The sequence below is a fragment of the Ambystoma mexicanum genome, chromosome 5p (genome assembly GCF_040938575.1).
Source record: "Ambystoma mexicanum isolate Mex_15411 chromosome 5p, UKY_AmexF1_1, whole genome shotgun sequence".
In the NCBI taxonomy this organism is placed as follows: Eukaryota; Metazoa; Chordata; class Amphibia; order Caudata; family Ambystomatidae; genus Ambystoma; species Ambystoma mexicanum.
In genome coordinates this window covers 238,284,133-238,296,944 of record NC_090930.1, presented here as the reverse complement: position 1 = coordinate 238,296,944, position 12,812 = coordinate 238,284,133, and positions in this window count along the sequence as shown.

The window sequence follows — 12,812 nt, the reverse complement described above, 5'->3', positions numbered from 1 at the left end:
GCAGATTGGCACGACTAGGGGTCCACTTACAAGCAAAGAGAGAAAAAGGAGAAAGGACAACAATCTCTGTTTGTACTGCAGATCAAATCAACACTTACTAAGAGATTGCCCCGAAGTCCCACCAAGTCAGTCGGGAAAGGCCCGTCCCCGGAACTACTAGGGACTAGTTGCTGAGGAGAAAGACCTAGTCATTATGTCTCGATGTCGATAACATCTGTTACCCCGTCGGAGGAAAATCGACTTATGGTTGTTGCTGTACAGCTTACCCTTCCTCAAGAGACTGTGGATGTTCTTGCCTTAATTGGGGGGGCCGCTGGGTATTTCATGGACACCATTTGGGCGAACAAATTTGAAATTGAGCGCCAATAGAAAGAGGTCGACCAGAAAGTGGAAGGAGTCGATGGCAAACCACTCAGTTCTGGTCTCATTACTCACACCTCCCCTCCTCTTGAGATGAAGATCCTCCAACACACTCAGACAATTCAATTCGGCCTCATTAGAGCAGCCCATTTCCCCCTCATCTTGGTTATCTCTTGGCTTCGCAGACATAACCCTGCAATAGACTGGGCAAACAATCATATAGCCTTTTTCTCTCTGTTTTGCCACAGAACTTGCATGTCTGAATCCCATTTCTCAAAGGTACAGGTCACTAAGGACTTATCTTCACATTCTGTAGGCATACATTTTTTACCCACTGAACTTCACCAATACAAGGAAGTTTTTATGGACAAGGTACCACAGGAACTCCCACCACATCGTCCAGAAGATTGCGCAATTGACATCCTTTCTGATTCCATTGTTCCATTCGGGTGCATGTTTTCCTTATCTCAAAAGGAGAAAGAAGTGCTAAAGGAGTACCTTGATGCCAACCTCCAGAATGGACTCATCCAGCCTTCTCGCTCGCCTGCTGGGGCTTCATTATTTTTTGTCCCGAAAAAGACACTAGCGAGTTGCGGCCATGTATTGATTATATGGGCCTTAATCAAATAACCATAAGGGACCGGTATCCCATGCCCCTTATCAAGGATGTTCTGGAGTCTGTCCATGGAGCTGTGGTTTTTTCTAAGCTTGATCTGCGACGAGCTTATCATCTCTTGCACATACGCGTGGTTGATGAATGGAAGACCGCTTTTAGAACTCCTTACGGGCATTTTGAATACCGGGTGATGCCATTTGGGCTGGTTAATACCCCTTCTATATTCCAGTGATTTATGGATTGCATTTTTTCCGATCTCCAATTCCATTGTACCATTGTCTACTTGGACGATATCCTGGTCTACTCGTCCTCTGCTCAACAACATGTTCGGATCTCCATAAAGTTTTGCAAAGACTGAAAGAAAATCATTTGTTGGTGAACCCTGAGAAGTGTGTATTCAATGTTTCTAGTGTACCCTATCTTGGATTTATTTTATCCAAGGAGGGCATTCAGATGGATCCCCATAAGGTTGAGGGGGTCTTACACTGGCCCATTCCAGCATCTATCAAGGACATCCAGAGGTTTTTGGGTCTAGCTAATTTTTACCGAAGATTCATTTCTGGCTTCTCTGAGATGGTTTTACCAATCACTAGACTTTTGAAGAAGTCATCCGCACCTTTCTTTTGGTCTGACGAGGCCGACCAGGCTTTTCAACATTTGAAAACTGCCTTCTGTTTGGCCCCTATATTACAACAGCCTGACCAGGGACTGCCATTTATTGTAGAAACAGACGCTTCAGCAGAAGCCATAGGCGCGGCGCTACTTAAGGAGCACAAAGGAAAAGTGTACCCAGTAGCCTATCTATCAAAGACTCTTAACCCAAGCCAACTACATTATTCTGTAATTGAAAAAGAGTTATTAGCCATGAAAGCTGCCTGCGTCAATGGCGTCATCTATTACAAGGGGCTTTGTATCCATTCGAGATGAGAAGCGACCACGAGAATTTAAAGGTTATCCAGCGCATGGAATGTATTATTTCCAAACAAGCCCGATGGGCCCATTTTTTCTCGCAATATGATTTCTCCCTAACCTACTTACCTGGTACCAAAAACATCCTTGCCGATGCCCTGTCTAGAAGACCTCTTCCGGGGCTCATCCACAGGGAAATGCCAGACCTAATTTTGGCACAAAAGAAGGTTATCGGCACTGTTTCATCTTTTCTAGAGGGGGTACGCAGGAATTCCCAAATATTAACACCATCCCATTCCTATCATGGTCTTCACAAGTCCAACGGATTCTATTTTAGGGATCACCGCCTATTTTTGCCTGATCAAGAACCCCGATTAAAGGCCTTACGATGGTGTCACGATGATGCTGCTGCAGGACACATGGGTGTTTCGAATACCATCGAACTACTCAGGAGACATTTTTGGTGGCCTGACATGAAGCAAGAAACGGAAACCTACGTTTCGACCTGCCCAGTTTGTAACAGGGCCAAATATGACACACGTAAACCCTTGGGATTTCTGCAACAAGAACCCCCACCAGACAGACCATGGAGTGTCATCTCTACAGATTTTGTTGTAGAATTACCCTCTTCTAATGGGTGCTCCTGTGTAATGGTGACAGTCAATTGTTTTTCTAAAATGGCCCATTTCAAGCAATTGGGTATCCCTTCTACCTATGGAAGATTTTGCCTATAACAATGCCACGCATAGTGCCACCAAACTCAGTCCATTCTACTGCACCTACGGCTTTCATCCCAGCTTTATTTCTGGTCTCCACTTACCAGCCTCCAACATAACTTTGGTAGAAGACTGTCTGTCCTCCACTATCTTTCGGCGTGGATTGAGAGAGGAACTTAAGGATGAACTAGCCTGTCTACCTTGACCAGCTACCCTCACTGATCTTTGGTCTACCGTTTTTCAGCTAGATTTCCGCATTGCTGAAAGACGTTCAGAACGGCGGAAGGGTCGTAACCCTCCTATCCTTCAAGACCTCACTACCCCATCATCTTCCTCACCTTCACATCCCAAGGAAGAACCCATGCAGATTGGCACGACTAGGGGTCCACTTACAAGCAAAGAGAGAAAAAGGAGAAAGGACAACAATCTCTGTTTGTACTGCAGATCAAATCAACACTTACTAAGAGATTGCCCCGAAGTCCCACCAAGTCAGTCGGGAAAGGCCCGTCCCCGGAACTACTAGGGACTAGTTGCTGAGGAGAAAGACCTAGTCATTATGTCTCGATGTCAATAACATCTGTTACCCCGTCGGAGGACAATCGACTTATGGTTGTTGCTGTACAGCTTACCCTTCCCCAAGAGACTGTGGATGTTCTTGCCTTAATTGGGGGGGCCGCTGGGTATTTCATGGACACCATTTGGGCGAACAAATTTGGAATTGAGCGCCAATAGAAAGAGGTCGACCAGAAAGTGGAAGGAGTCGATGGCAAACCACTCAGTTCTGGTCTCATTACTCACACCTCCCCTCCTCTTGAGATGAAGATCCTCCAACACACTCAGACAATTCAATTCTGCCTCATTAGAGCAGCCCATTTCCCCCTCATCATGGTTATCTCTTGGCTTCGCAGACATAACCCTGCAATAGACTGGGCAAACAATCATATATCCTTTTTCTCTCTGTTTTGCCACAGAACTTGCATGTCTGAATCCCATTTCTCAAAGGTACAGGCCACTAAGGACTTATCTTCACATTCTGTAGGCATACATTTTTTACCCACTGAACTTCACCAATACAAGGAAGTTTTTATGGACAAGGTACCACAGGAACTCCCACCAAATCGTCCAGAAGATTGCGCAATTGACATCCTTTCTGATTCCATTGTTCCATTCGGGTGCATGTTTTCCTTGTCTCAAAAGGAGAAAGAAGTGCTAAAGGAGTACCTTGATGCCAACCTCCAGAATGGACTCATCCAGCCTTCTCGCTCGCCTGCTGGGGCTTCATTATTTTTTGTCCCGAAAAAGACACTAGCGAGTTGCGGCCATGTATTGATTATATGGGCCTTAATCAAATAACCATAAGGGACCGGTATCCCATGCCCCTTATCAAGGATGTTCAGGAGTCTGTCCATGGAGCTGTGGTTTTTTCTAAGCTTGATCTGCGACGAGCTTATCATCTCTTGCACATACGCGTGGTTGATGAATGGAAGACCGCTTTTAGAACTCCTTACGGGCATTTTGAATACCGGGTGATGCCATTTGGGCTGGTTAATACCCCTTCTATATTCCAGTGATTTATGGATCACATTTTTTCCGATCTCCAATTCCATTGTACCATTGTCTACTTGGACGATATCCTGGTCTACTCGTCCTCTGCTCAACAACATGTTCGGATCTCCATAAAGTTTTGCAAAGACTGAAAGAAAATCATTTGTTGGTGAACCCTTAGAAGTGTGTATTCAATGTTTCTAGTGTACCCTATCTTGGATTTATTTTATCCAAGGAGGGCATTCAGATGGATCCCCATAAGGTTGAGGGGGTCTTACACTGGCCCATTCCAGCATCTATCAAGGACATCCAGAGGTTTTTGGGTCTAGCTAATTTTTACCGAAGATTAATTTCTGGCTTCTCTGAGATGGTTTTACCGATCACTAGACTTTTGAAGAAGTCATCCGCACCTTTCTTTTGGTCTGACGAGGCCAACCAGGCTTTTCAACATTTGAAAACTGCCTTCTGTTTGGCCCCTATATTACAACAGCCTGACCAGGGACTTCCATTTATTGTAGAAACAGACGCTTCAGCAGAAGCCATAGGCGCGGCGCTACTTCAGGAGCACAAAGGCAAAGTGTACCCAGTAGCCTATCTATCAAAGACTCTTAACCCAAGCCAACTACATTATTCTGTAATTGAAAAAGAGTTATTAGCCATGAAAGCTGCCTGCGTCAATGGCGTCATCTATTACAGGGGGCTTTGTATCCATTCGAGATGAGAAGCGACCACGAGAATTTAAAGGTTATCCAGCGCATGGAATGTACTATTTCCAAACAAGCCCGATGGGCCCATTTTTTCTCGCAATATGATTTCTCCCTAACCTACTTACCTGGTACCAAAAACATCCTTGCCGATGCCCTGTCTAGAAGACCTCTTCCGGGGCTCATCCACAGGGAAATGCCAGACCTAATTTTGGCACAAAGGAAGGTTATCGGCACTGTTTCATCTTTTCTAGAGGGGGTACGCAGGAATTCCCAAATATTAACACCATCCCATTCCTATCATGGTCTTCACAAGTCCAACGGATTCTATTTTAGGGATCACCGCCTATTTTTGCCTGATCAAGAACCCCGATTAAAGGCCTTACGATGGTGTCACGATAATGCTGCTGCAGGACACATGGGTGTTTCGAATACCATCGAACTACTCAGGAGACATTTTTGGTGGCCTGACATGAAGCAAGAAACGGAAACCTACGTTTCGACCTGCCCAGTTTGTAACAGGGCCAAATATGACACACGTAAACCCTTGGGATTTCTGCAACAAGAACCCCTACCAGACAGACCATGGAGTGTCATCTCTACAGATTTTGTTGTAGAATTACCCCCTTCTAATGGGTGCTCCTGTGTAATGGTGACAGTCAATTGTTTTTCTAAAATGGCCCATTTCAAGCAATTGGGTATCCCTTCTACCTATGGCAGATTTTGCCTATAACAATGCCACGCATATTGCCACCAAACTCAGTCCATTCTACTGCACCTACGGCTTTCATCCCAGCTTTATTTCTGGTCTCCACTTACCAGCCTCCAACATAACTTTGGTAGAAGACTGTCTGTCCTCCACTATCTTTCGGCGTGGATTGAGAGAGGAACTTAAGGATGAACTAGCCTGTCTACCTTGACCAGCTACCCTCACTGATCTTTGGTCTACCGTTTTTCAGCTAGATTTCCGCATTGCTGAAAGACGTTCAGAACGGCGGAAGGGTCGTAATCCTCCTATCCTTCAAGACCTCACTACCCCATCATCTTCCTCACCTTCACACCCCAAGGAAGAACCCATGCAGATTGGCACGACTAGGGGTCCACTTACAAGCAAAGAGAGAAAAAGGAGAAAGGACAACAATCTCTGTTTGTACTGCAGATCAAATCAACACTTACTAAGAGATTGCCCCGAAGTCCCACCAAGTCAGTCGGGAAAGGCCCTTCCCCGGAACTACTAGGGACTAGTTGCTGAGGAGAAAGACCTAGACATTATGTCTCGATGTCGATAACATCTGTTACCCCGTCGGAGGAAAATCGACTTATGGTTGTTGCTGTTCAGCTTACCCTTCCTCAAGAGACTGTGGATGTTCTTGCCTTAATTGGGGGGGCCGCTGGGTATTTCATGGACACCATTTGGGCGAACAAATTTGAAATTGAGCGCCAATAGAAAGAGGTCGACCAGAAAGTGGAAGGAGTCGATGGCAAACCACTCAGTTCTGGTCTCATTACTCACACCTCCCCTCCTCTTGAGATGAAGATCCTCCAACACACTCAGACAATTCAATTCGGCCTCATTAGAGCAGCCCATTTCCCCCTCATCTTGGTTATCTCTTGGCTTCGCAGACATAACCCTGCAATAGACTGGGCAAACAATCATATAGCCTTTTTCTCTCTGTTTTGCCACAGAACTTGCATGTCTGAATCCCATTTCTCAAAGGTACAGGCCACTAAGGACTTATCTTCACATTCTGTAGGCATACATTTTTTACCCACTGAACTTCACCAATACAAGGAAGTTTTTATGGACAAGGTACCACAGGAACTCCCACCACATCGTCCAGAAGATTGCGCAATTGACATCCTTTCTGATTCCATTGTTCCATTCGGGTGCATGTTTTCCTTATCTCAAAAGGAGAAAGAAGTGCTAAAGGAGTACCTTGATGCCAACCTCCAGAATGGACTCATCCAGCCTTCTCGCTCGCCTGCTGGGGCTTCATTATTTTTTGTCCCGAAAAAGACACTAGCGAGTTGCGGCCATGTATTGATTATATGGGCCTTAATCAAATAACCATAAGGGACCGGTATCCCATGCCCCTTATCAAGGATGTTCTGGAGTCTGTCCATGGAGCTGTGGTTTTTTCTAAGCTTGATCTGCGACGAGCTTATCATCTCTTGCACATACGCGTGGTTGATGAATGGAAGACCGCTTTTAGAACTCCTTACGGGCATTTTGAATACCGGGTGATGCCATTTGGGCTGGTTAATACCCCTTCTATATTCCAGTGATTTATGGATTGCATTTTTTCCGATCTCCAATTCCATTGTACCATTGTCTACTTGGACGATATCCTGGTCTACTCGTCCTCTGCTCAACAACATGTTCGGATCTCCATAAAGTTTTGCAAAGACTGAAAGAAAATCATTTGTTGGTGAACCCTGAGAAGTGTGTATTCAATGTTTCTAGTGTACCCTATCTTGGATTTATTTTATCCAAGGAGGGCATTCAGATGGATCCCCATAAGGTTGAGGGGGTCTTACACTGGCCCATTCCAGCATCTATCAAGGACATCCAGAGGTTTTTGGGTCTAGCTAATTTTTACCGAAGATTCATTTCTGGCTTCTCTGAGATGGTTTTACCGATCACTAGACTTTTGAAGAAGTCATCTGCACCTTTCTTTTGGTCTGACGAGGCCGACCAGGCTTTTCAACATTTGAAAACTGCCTTCTGTTTGGCCCCTATATTACAACAGCCTGACCAGGGACTTCCATTTATTGTAGAAACAGAAGCTTCAGCAGAAGCCATAGGCGCGGCGCTACTTCAGGAGCACAAAGGCAAAGTGTACCCAGTAGCCTATCTATCAAAGACTCTTAACCCAAGCCAACTACATTATTCTGTAATTGAAAAAGAGTTATTAGCCATGAAAGCTGCCTGCGTCAATGGCGTCATCTATTACAAGGGGCTTTGTATCCATTCGAGATGAGAAGCGACCACGAGAATTTAAAGGTTATCCAGCGCATGGAATGTATTATTTCCAAACAAGCCCGATGGGCCCTTTTTTTCTCGCAATATGATTTCTCCCTAACCTACTTACCTGGTACCAGAAACATCCTTGCCGATGCCCTGTCTAGAAGACCTCTTCCGGGGCTCATCCACAGGGAAATGCCAGACCTAATTTTGGCACAAAAGAAGGTTATCGGCACTGTTTCATCTTTTCTAGAGGGGGTACGCAGGAATTCCCAAATATTAACACCATCCCATGCCTATCATGGTCTTCACAAGTCCAACGGATTCTATTTTAGGGATCACCGCCTATTTTTGCCTGATCAAGAACTCCGATTAAAGGCCTTACGATGGTGTCACGATGATGCTGCTGCAGGACACATGGGTGTTTCGAATACCATCGAACTACTCAGGAGACATTTTTGGTGGCCTGACATGAAGCAAGAAACGGAAACCTACGTTTCGACCTGCCCAGTTTGTAACAGGGCCAAATATGACACACGTAAACCCTTGGGATTTCTGCAACAAGAACCCCCACCAGACAGACCATGGAGTGTCTTCTCTACAGATTTTGTTGTAGAATTACCCCCTTCTAATGGGTGCTCCTGTGTAATGGTGACAGTCAATTGTTTTTCTGAAATGGCCCATTTCTCGCCACTTCCTGGTCTTTCCACTGCTGCAGTAATGGCTTTTGTCTTTGCCAGGGATATCTTTCGCTTGCATGTCCTGCCCACGAAAATTATATCTGACCGGGGATCACAATTCGTCTCCCGCTTTTGGAGATCGTTGTGCCAACACCTAGGAGTGGAAAGGGCGATGTCGTCCGGGTTCCACCCACAAACAAATAGGCAGACTGAAAGGACCAACGCTTCTTTAGAAGAATACCTACAGTGTTTTGTTAACACTAAGCAAGACAATTGGGTATCCCTTCTACCTACAGCAGAATTTGCCTATAACAATGCCAAGCATAGTGCCACCAAACTCAGTCCATTCAACTGCACCTACGGCTTTCATCCCAGCTTTGTTCCTGGTCTCCACTTACCAGCCTCCGACATAACTTTGGTAGAAGACTGTCTTTCCTCCATATCTGAGGCCCATAAGATTGCCTCTGATTGTTTGCAAACTAGTCAGACTCGTTACTGCCAGCAGAAGAACCCTCATCGCCTACCATCACCAAAGTGGACCAGAGGAACCAAGGTGTGTTTGTCCACTAGATATTTACCTCGGTGGCTGCATCCTTTAAAACTGACTCCAAGATATCTTGGTCCTTATGTGATTCCTGATCGCCTCAACCCAACTTCCTATCCTCTTCAACTACCAAAGAACATGCAGCGTATTCACCTGGTATTTCATTCCTCTCAGTTGAAGGAATATCAAGAGGATTCCTTTCGACGTGGCTTGCCTAGATTACCCATGCTAACTAATGAGGCACCTGAAGAATTTGAAGTGGCTAAGATCAGGGACTCCAGATATAAAAAAGGAAGGTTGGAGTACTTGATACACTGGAGAGGTTATCCTTCTACGGATGACTCTTGGGAACCTGTTTTTCATATCCATACTCCCAAGTTGGTCCAAAGGTTCCATCGATTGAATCCCGGCAAACCCGGAGGATGCTCACTTAAGAGAGGACATATTGTCACGCGCCTTTCTCGTTTGCCGTGCTGACGCTTGTGGCAACGATGGCGTATGGTCAGACATTGATCCTTGCCTTCCTGTTTCCTAATTACCGGTCTAGTCTTACTGCTCTCTGCCGGGTTACTGCTTCTTAAACCCGCCCCTTCCTCTTTTCCAGCGCGTTGCAACCCTTTGCTTTGCTTCTGGTGCTGACGCTGCCAGCTGCTCTCACTCCCTCTGCCTTCCAGTATTTTTTGCTTTCGCTCCGGGCTTTGCCCGCTGCCTCCCTTTTCCGGATCTCACTCTGCTTCCTTTCTCTGAGTCTCGTCCCCGTTCGCTAGCACTCTCTTTCCTTTCACGGGCTTGCCCGCTTTCTCTTTCTCCTGGTCCCTTCCGGCTCTCTTTCCCTTTACAGGCTCACCCGCTTTCTCTTTCTCCCTGTCCCTTCCGGTTCTCTTTCCCTGCACAGGCTCGCCCACTCTCTCTTTCTCCGGTTCCATTCTGGCTTGTTCCCCCTTCACGGGATCGCCCGCTTTCTCTTTCTCCGGGTCCCTTCTGGTTTCCTCATTTCACGGGTCTTGTTCCGCTCTCTCTTTTTCTATGGTTCGCTTCCCGTTACTTTCTTTCTGTCTGCTCCTTTGTACCATTGCTCCTCCCTCCTTACGGAGATTTCATACTGAAAATACCAGTGCATACCAGCACCAATACACTTACACTTATCTACGTTTCTTCGTGGGATACCTACCAGATTATCCACTGCCCAGCAACCCTTTCTATTACCAACCACGGATCCACATCTGCCTGGACTTTCACTAAGAGAGGTTTTTTTAAGCTGATGCTTTTTTCCTCTCTCTGGTCCTTCCAGAAGGGGGTCACCTGAATCCCTGTTCCACTAGGGAGACAGAGTGGCTTCCATATGGGACAGGCCATACCTCTTCACAAAAAAAAAGAAGACACAGAAGAAGAAAGGACACAGGAAGAAGTCCTCTGAAGAATCAGCTGAAGAGGATCAGGGTTTGGAAAGGGTTGGTGCGAATAAACTTGACAAGTACACAAAACTCTAATAAGAAAGCATTTATCATTTCACTATTCAACATGGGAAGATTATGAATATTGGACCTCCATCATGTATGCTGCACACAATGCTTATGTTTATACATGAGTAGATTATTATACAGTAAAGAACTTCTTATAGAATGCTAGTTATATCAATGCATTGCTTAATGCACTACATAGCTCATGACATCTATTCCCATGATCCTTGACACTTTTTTGTCAACATTATAATAAGAAGCCCTTGTACAGACTTTTCATGAAAAGTACATGAACATGTGATGTCATCAGTGATGTCATCAATGACATTTGTGATGTCATCTTTGATGTCCTGGGCATTAGTCTTAGCAGTGCACGGTGGTGGCACAAGTTATGGATGCTTAGCTTACCATAACTAGCGAATTTCAGGGGTTTTTCGGTTTTACTTGGAACCATAACGTCCTTTTAACAAAGATTTTTTTCTGAATATATATATATACATATATATATATTCACTTAAAAAAAAACTTTGTTGAGGGGACGTTATGGTTAAGTTGCCCTAACAATAACATTTACACTTCACTAAAAAAAACGTTCTACCTCCCCTTTATGCTTCAAATTAAAACCGAAAAACCCCTGAAATTTGCCAGTTATGGTAAACTAAGCCCCCAACATTGCCACCACCCCTGTGCACCGCTACCACTAACACCCAGACCATGAACGATGTCATCTCAAATGTCAATGCTGACATCAATAACAACATCACTTGTTTAGCCCCTTTCTTTTCCTTCCCTGCTATACATAAATATGTACAATCAGTAAAAAAAAATCACTAAAGGAATGCTGCACTTCACAGTGCAACCAAACACCACTGCACATTCCCCCATTATAGTAAGCTAAGCAACCATAACTCGCACCATCTACATGCATTGCGAAGATTAATAACACCCTGGACATAAAAGATGACATCACAAATATCATAGATGACATCACTGATGACATCACATGTGAAAATAACTTCCCCTCAATTTGAAGAATAAAGGGGAGGTGGAAAGTTTTTTTTTGTGAAGTGTACAGGTTTTTGTTAGGTCAACTTAACCATAACGTCCCCTCAACAAAGTTTTTTTTTGTAGTGAATTTCACTGGTTTTTGGGAGGGCAACTTAACCATAATGTCCCCTTAACAAAGTTTTTTTTGTAGGGAATTGTGTAGGTTTTTGGAAGGTGGAAGGTAAGCATGAAATTGTGGCAATGAAGTTGGTGAGCAGAATATACCCTGAAATCATGTGATTTTGAGAGATATGTAGTATAATCTACATACTTGACATACATTAAACATGGACCATACAGAACCCCCTCCCTATTGATATTTGGAAAGTTACGGACTGAGCGCCTGTTTGCGGACGGGGTTGGACAGGATCAACATTACCGAAAGAGGTGGGGGGTAGTAGAAAACATACTATTGTTTTACACAAAAAGTGTGCAATGTAGAAGAAGGACATAAAGATATTATAAGTAGTAATAAGTAAATATGGGAACCTGAAGCTGGGAAAAGAAAACAACAAATTTGATAAGCATGTCGAATGAAGTGGATGGTACCATAAAAAAAAGGATGCCTCCAGCGTAATCACTTCACAGAAACTCGGCAGCCTGGAACAACAGTGGACGGACACAGTAGGACAAAAGGAGATTACAGCAACAGAGTGCAGATCATTTTTATTATATGCGTGAGGTTTTATTTTGGTATGTGGTGCATAAAAAATAATTTCTTTCTGTTGTTTTGACTCAGAAATGGCTAGTACTTTGGAGTGGCTGGAGGAATATTTCCCGCATGAGGAAATGTCTGAACACAGCGACAATAATGGTACACATTGCTCTGCATACGCAAAATAGTGACCAGTATTTTAGAGGCATTGAACTTATGTATTTCCTTTACATAAGGGTAACAAATGAGACAGAAGAAGACAGGATAAAGAGAATAGAGGAGAAAAGTTTACGGGAGTTTGTGGAGGACTATGTGAGAGGAAATGTTCATAATCATTGCCCCACCTGCACCTGCCCTGCTTCTCCATTCCCTAGTGAACCATCCCCAAACCTTGAACAGGAAAATAGACGTTTTGACGAAATATCCATCCCTTCTTCCCCTCCTAACTCTTCTCCTCATAACGTAGAACACACCAGATGTCCGGAATGGATGTAAATGAGGTAAATGGCAGTGTGTGAAGGACAGTATAGCGGTCCGTATCGGGCGCAGGCAAAATGGTGCCATCCGTAGAACAGGCACGGTTGCCGGCAAGTTCATAGGCAAAAAAAATG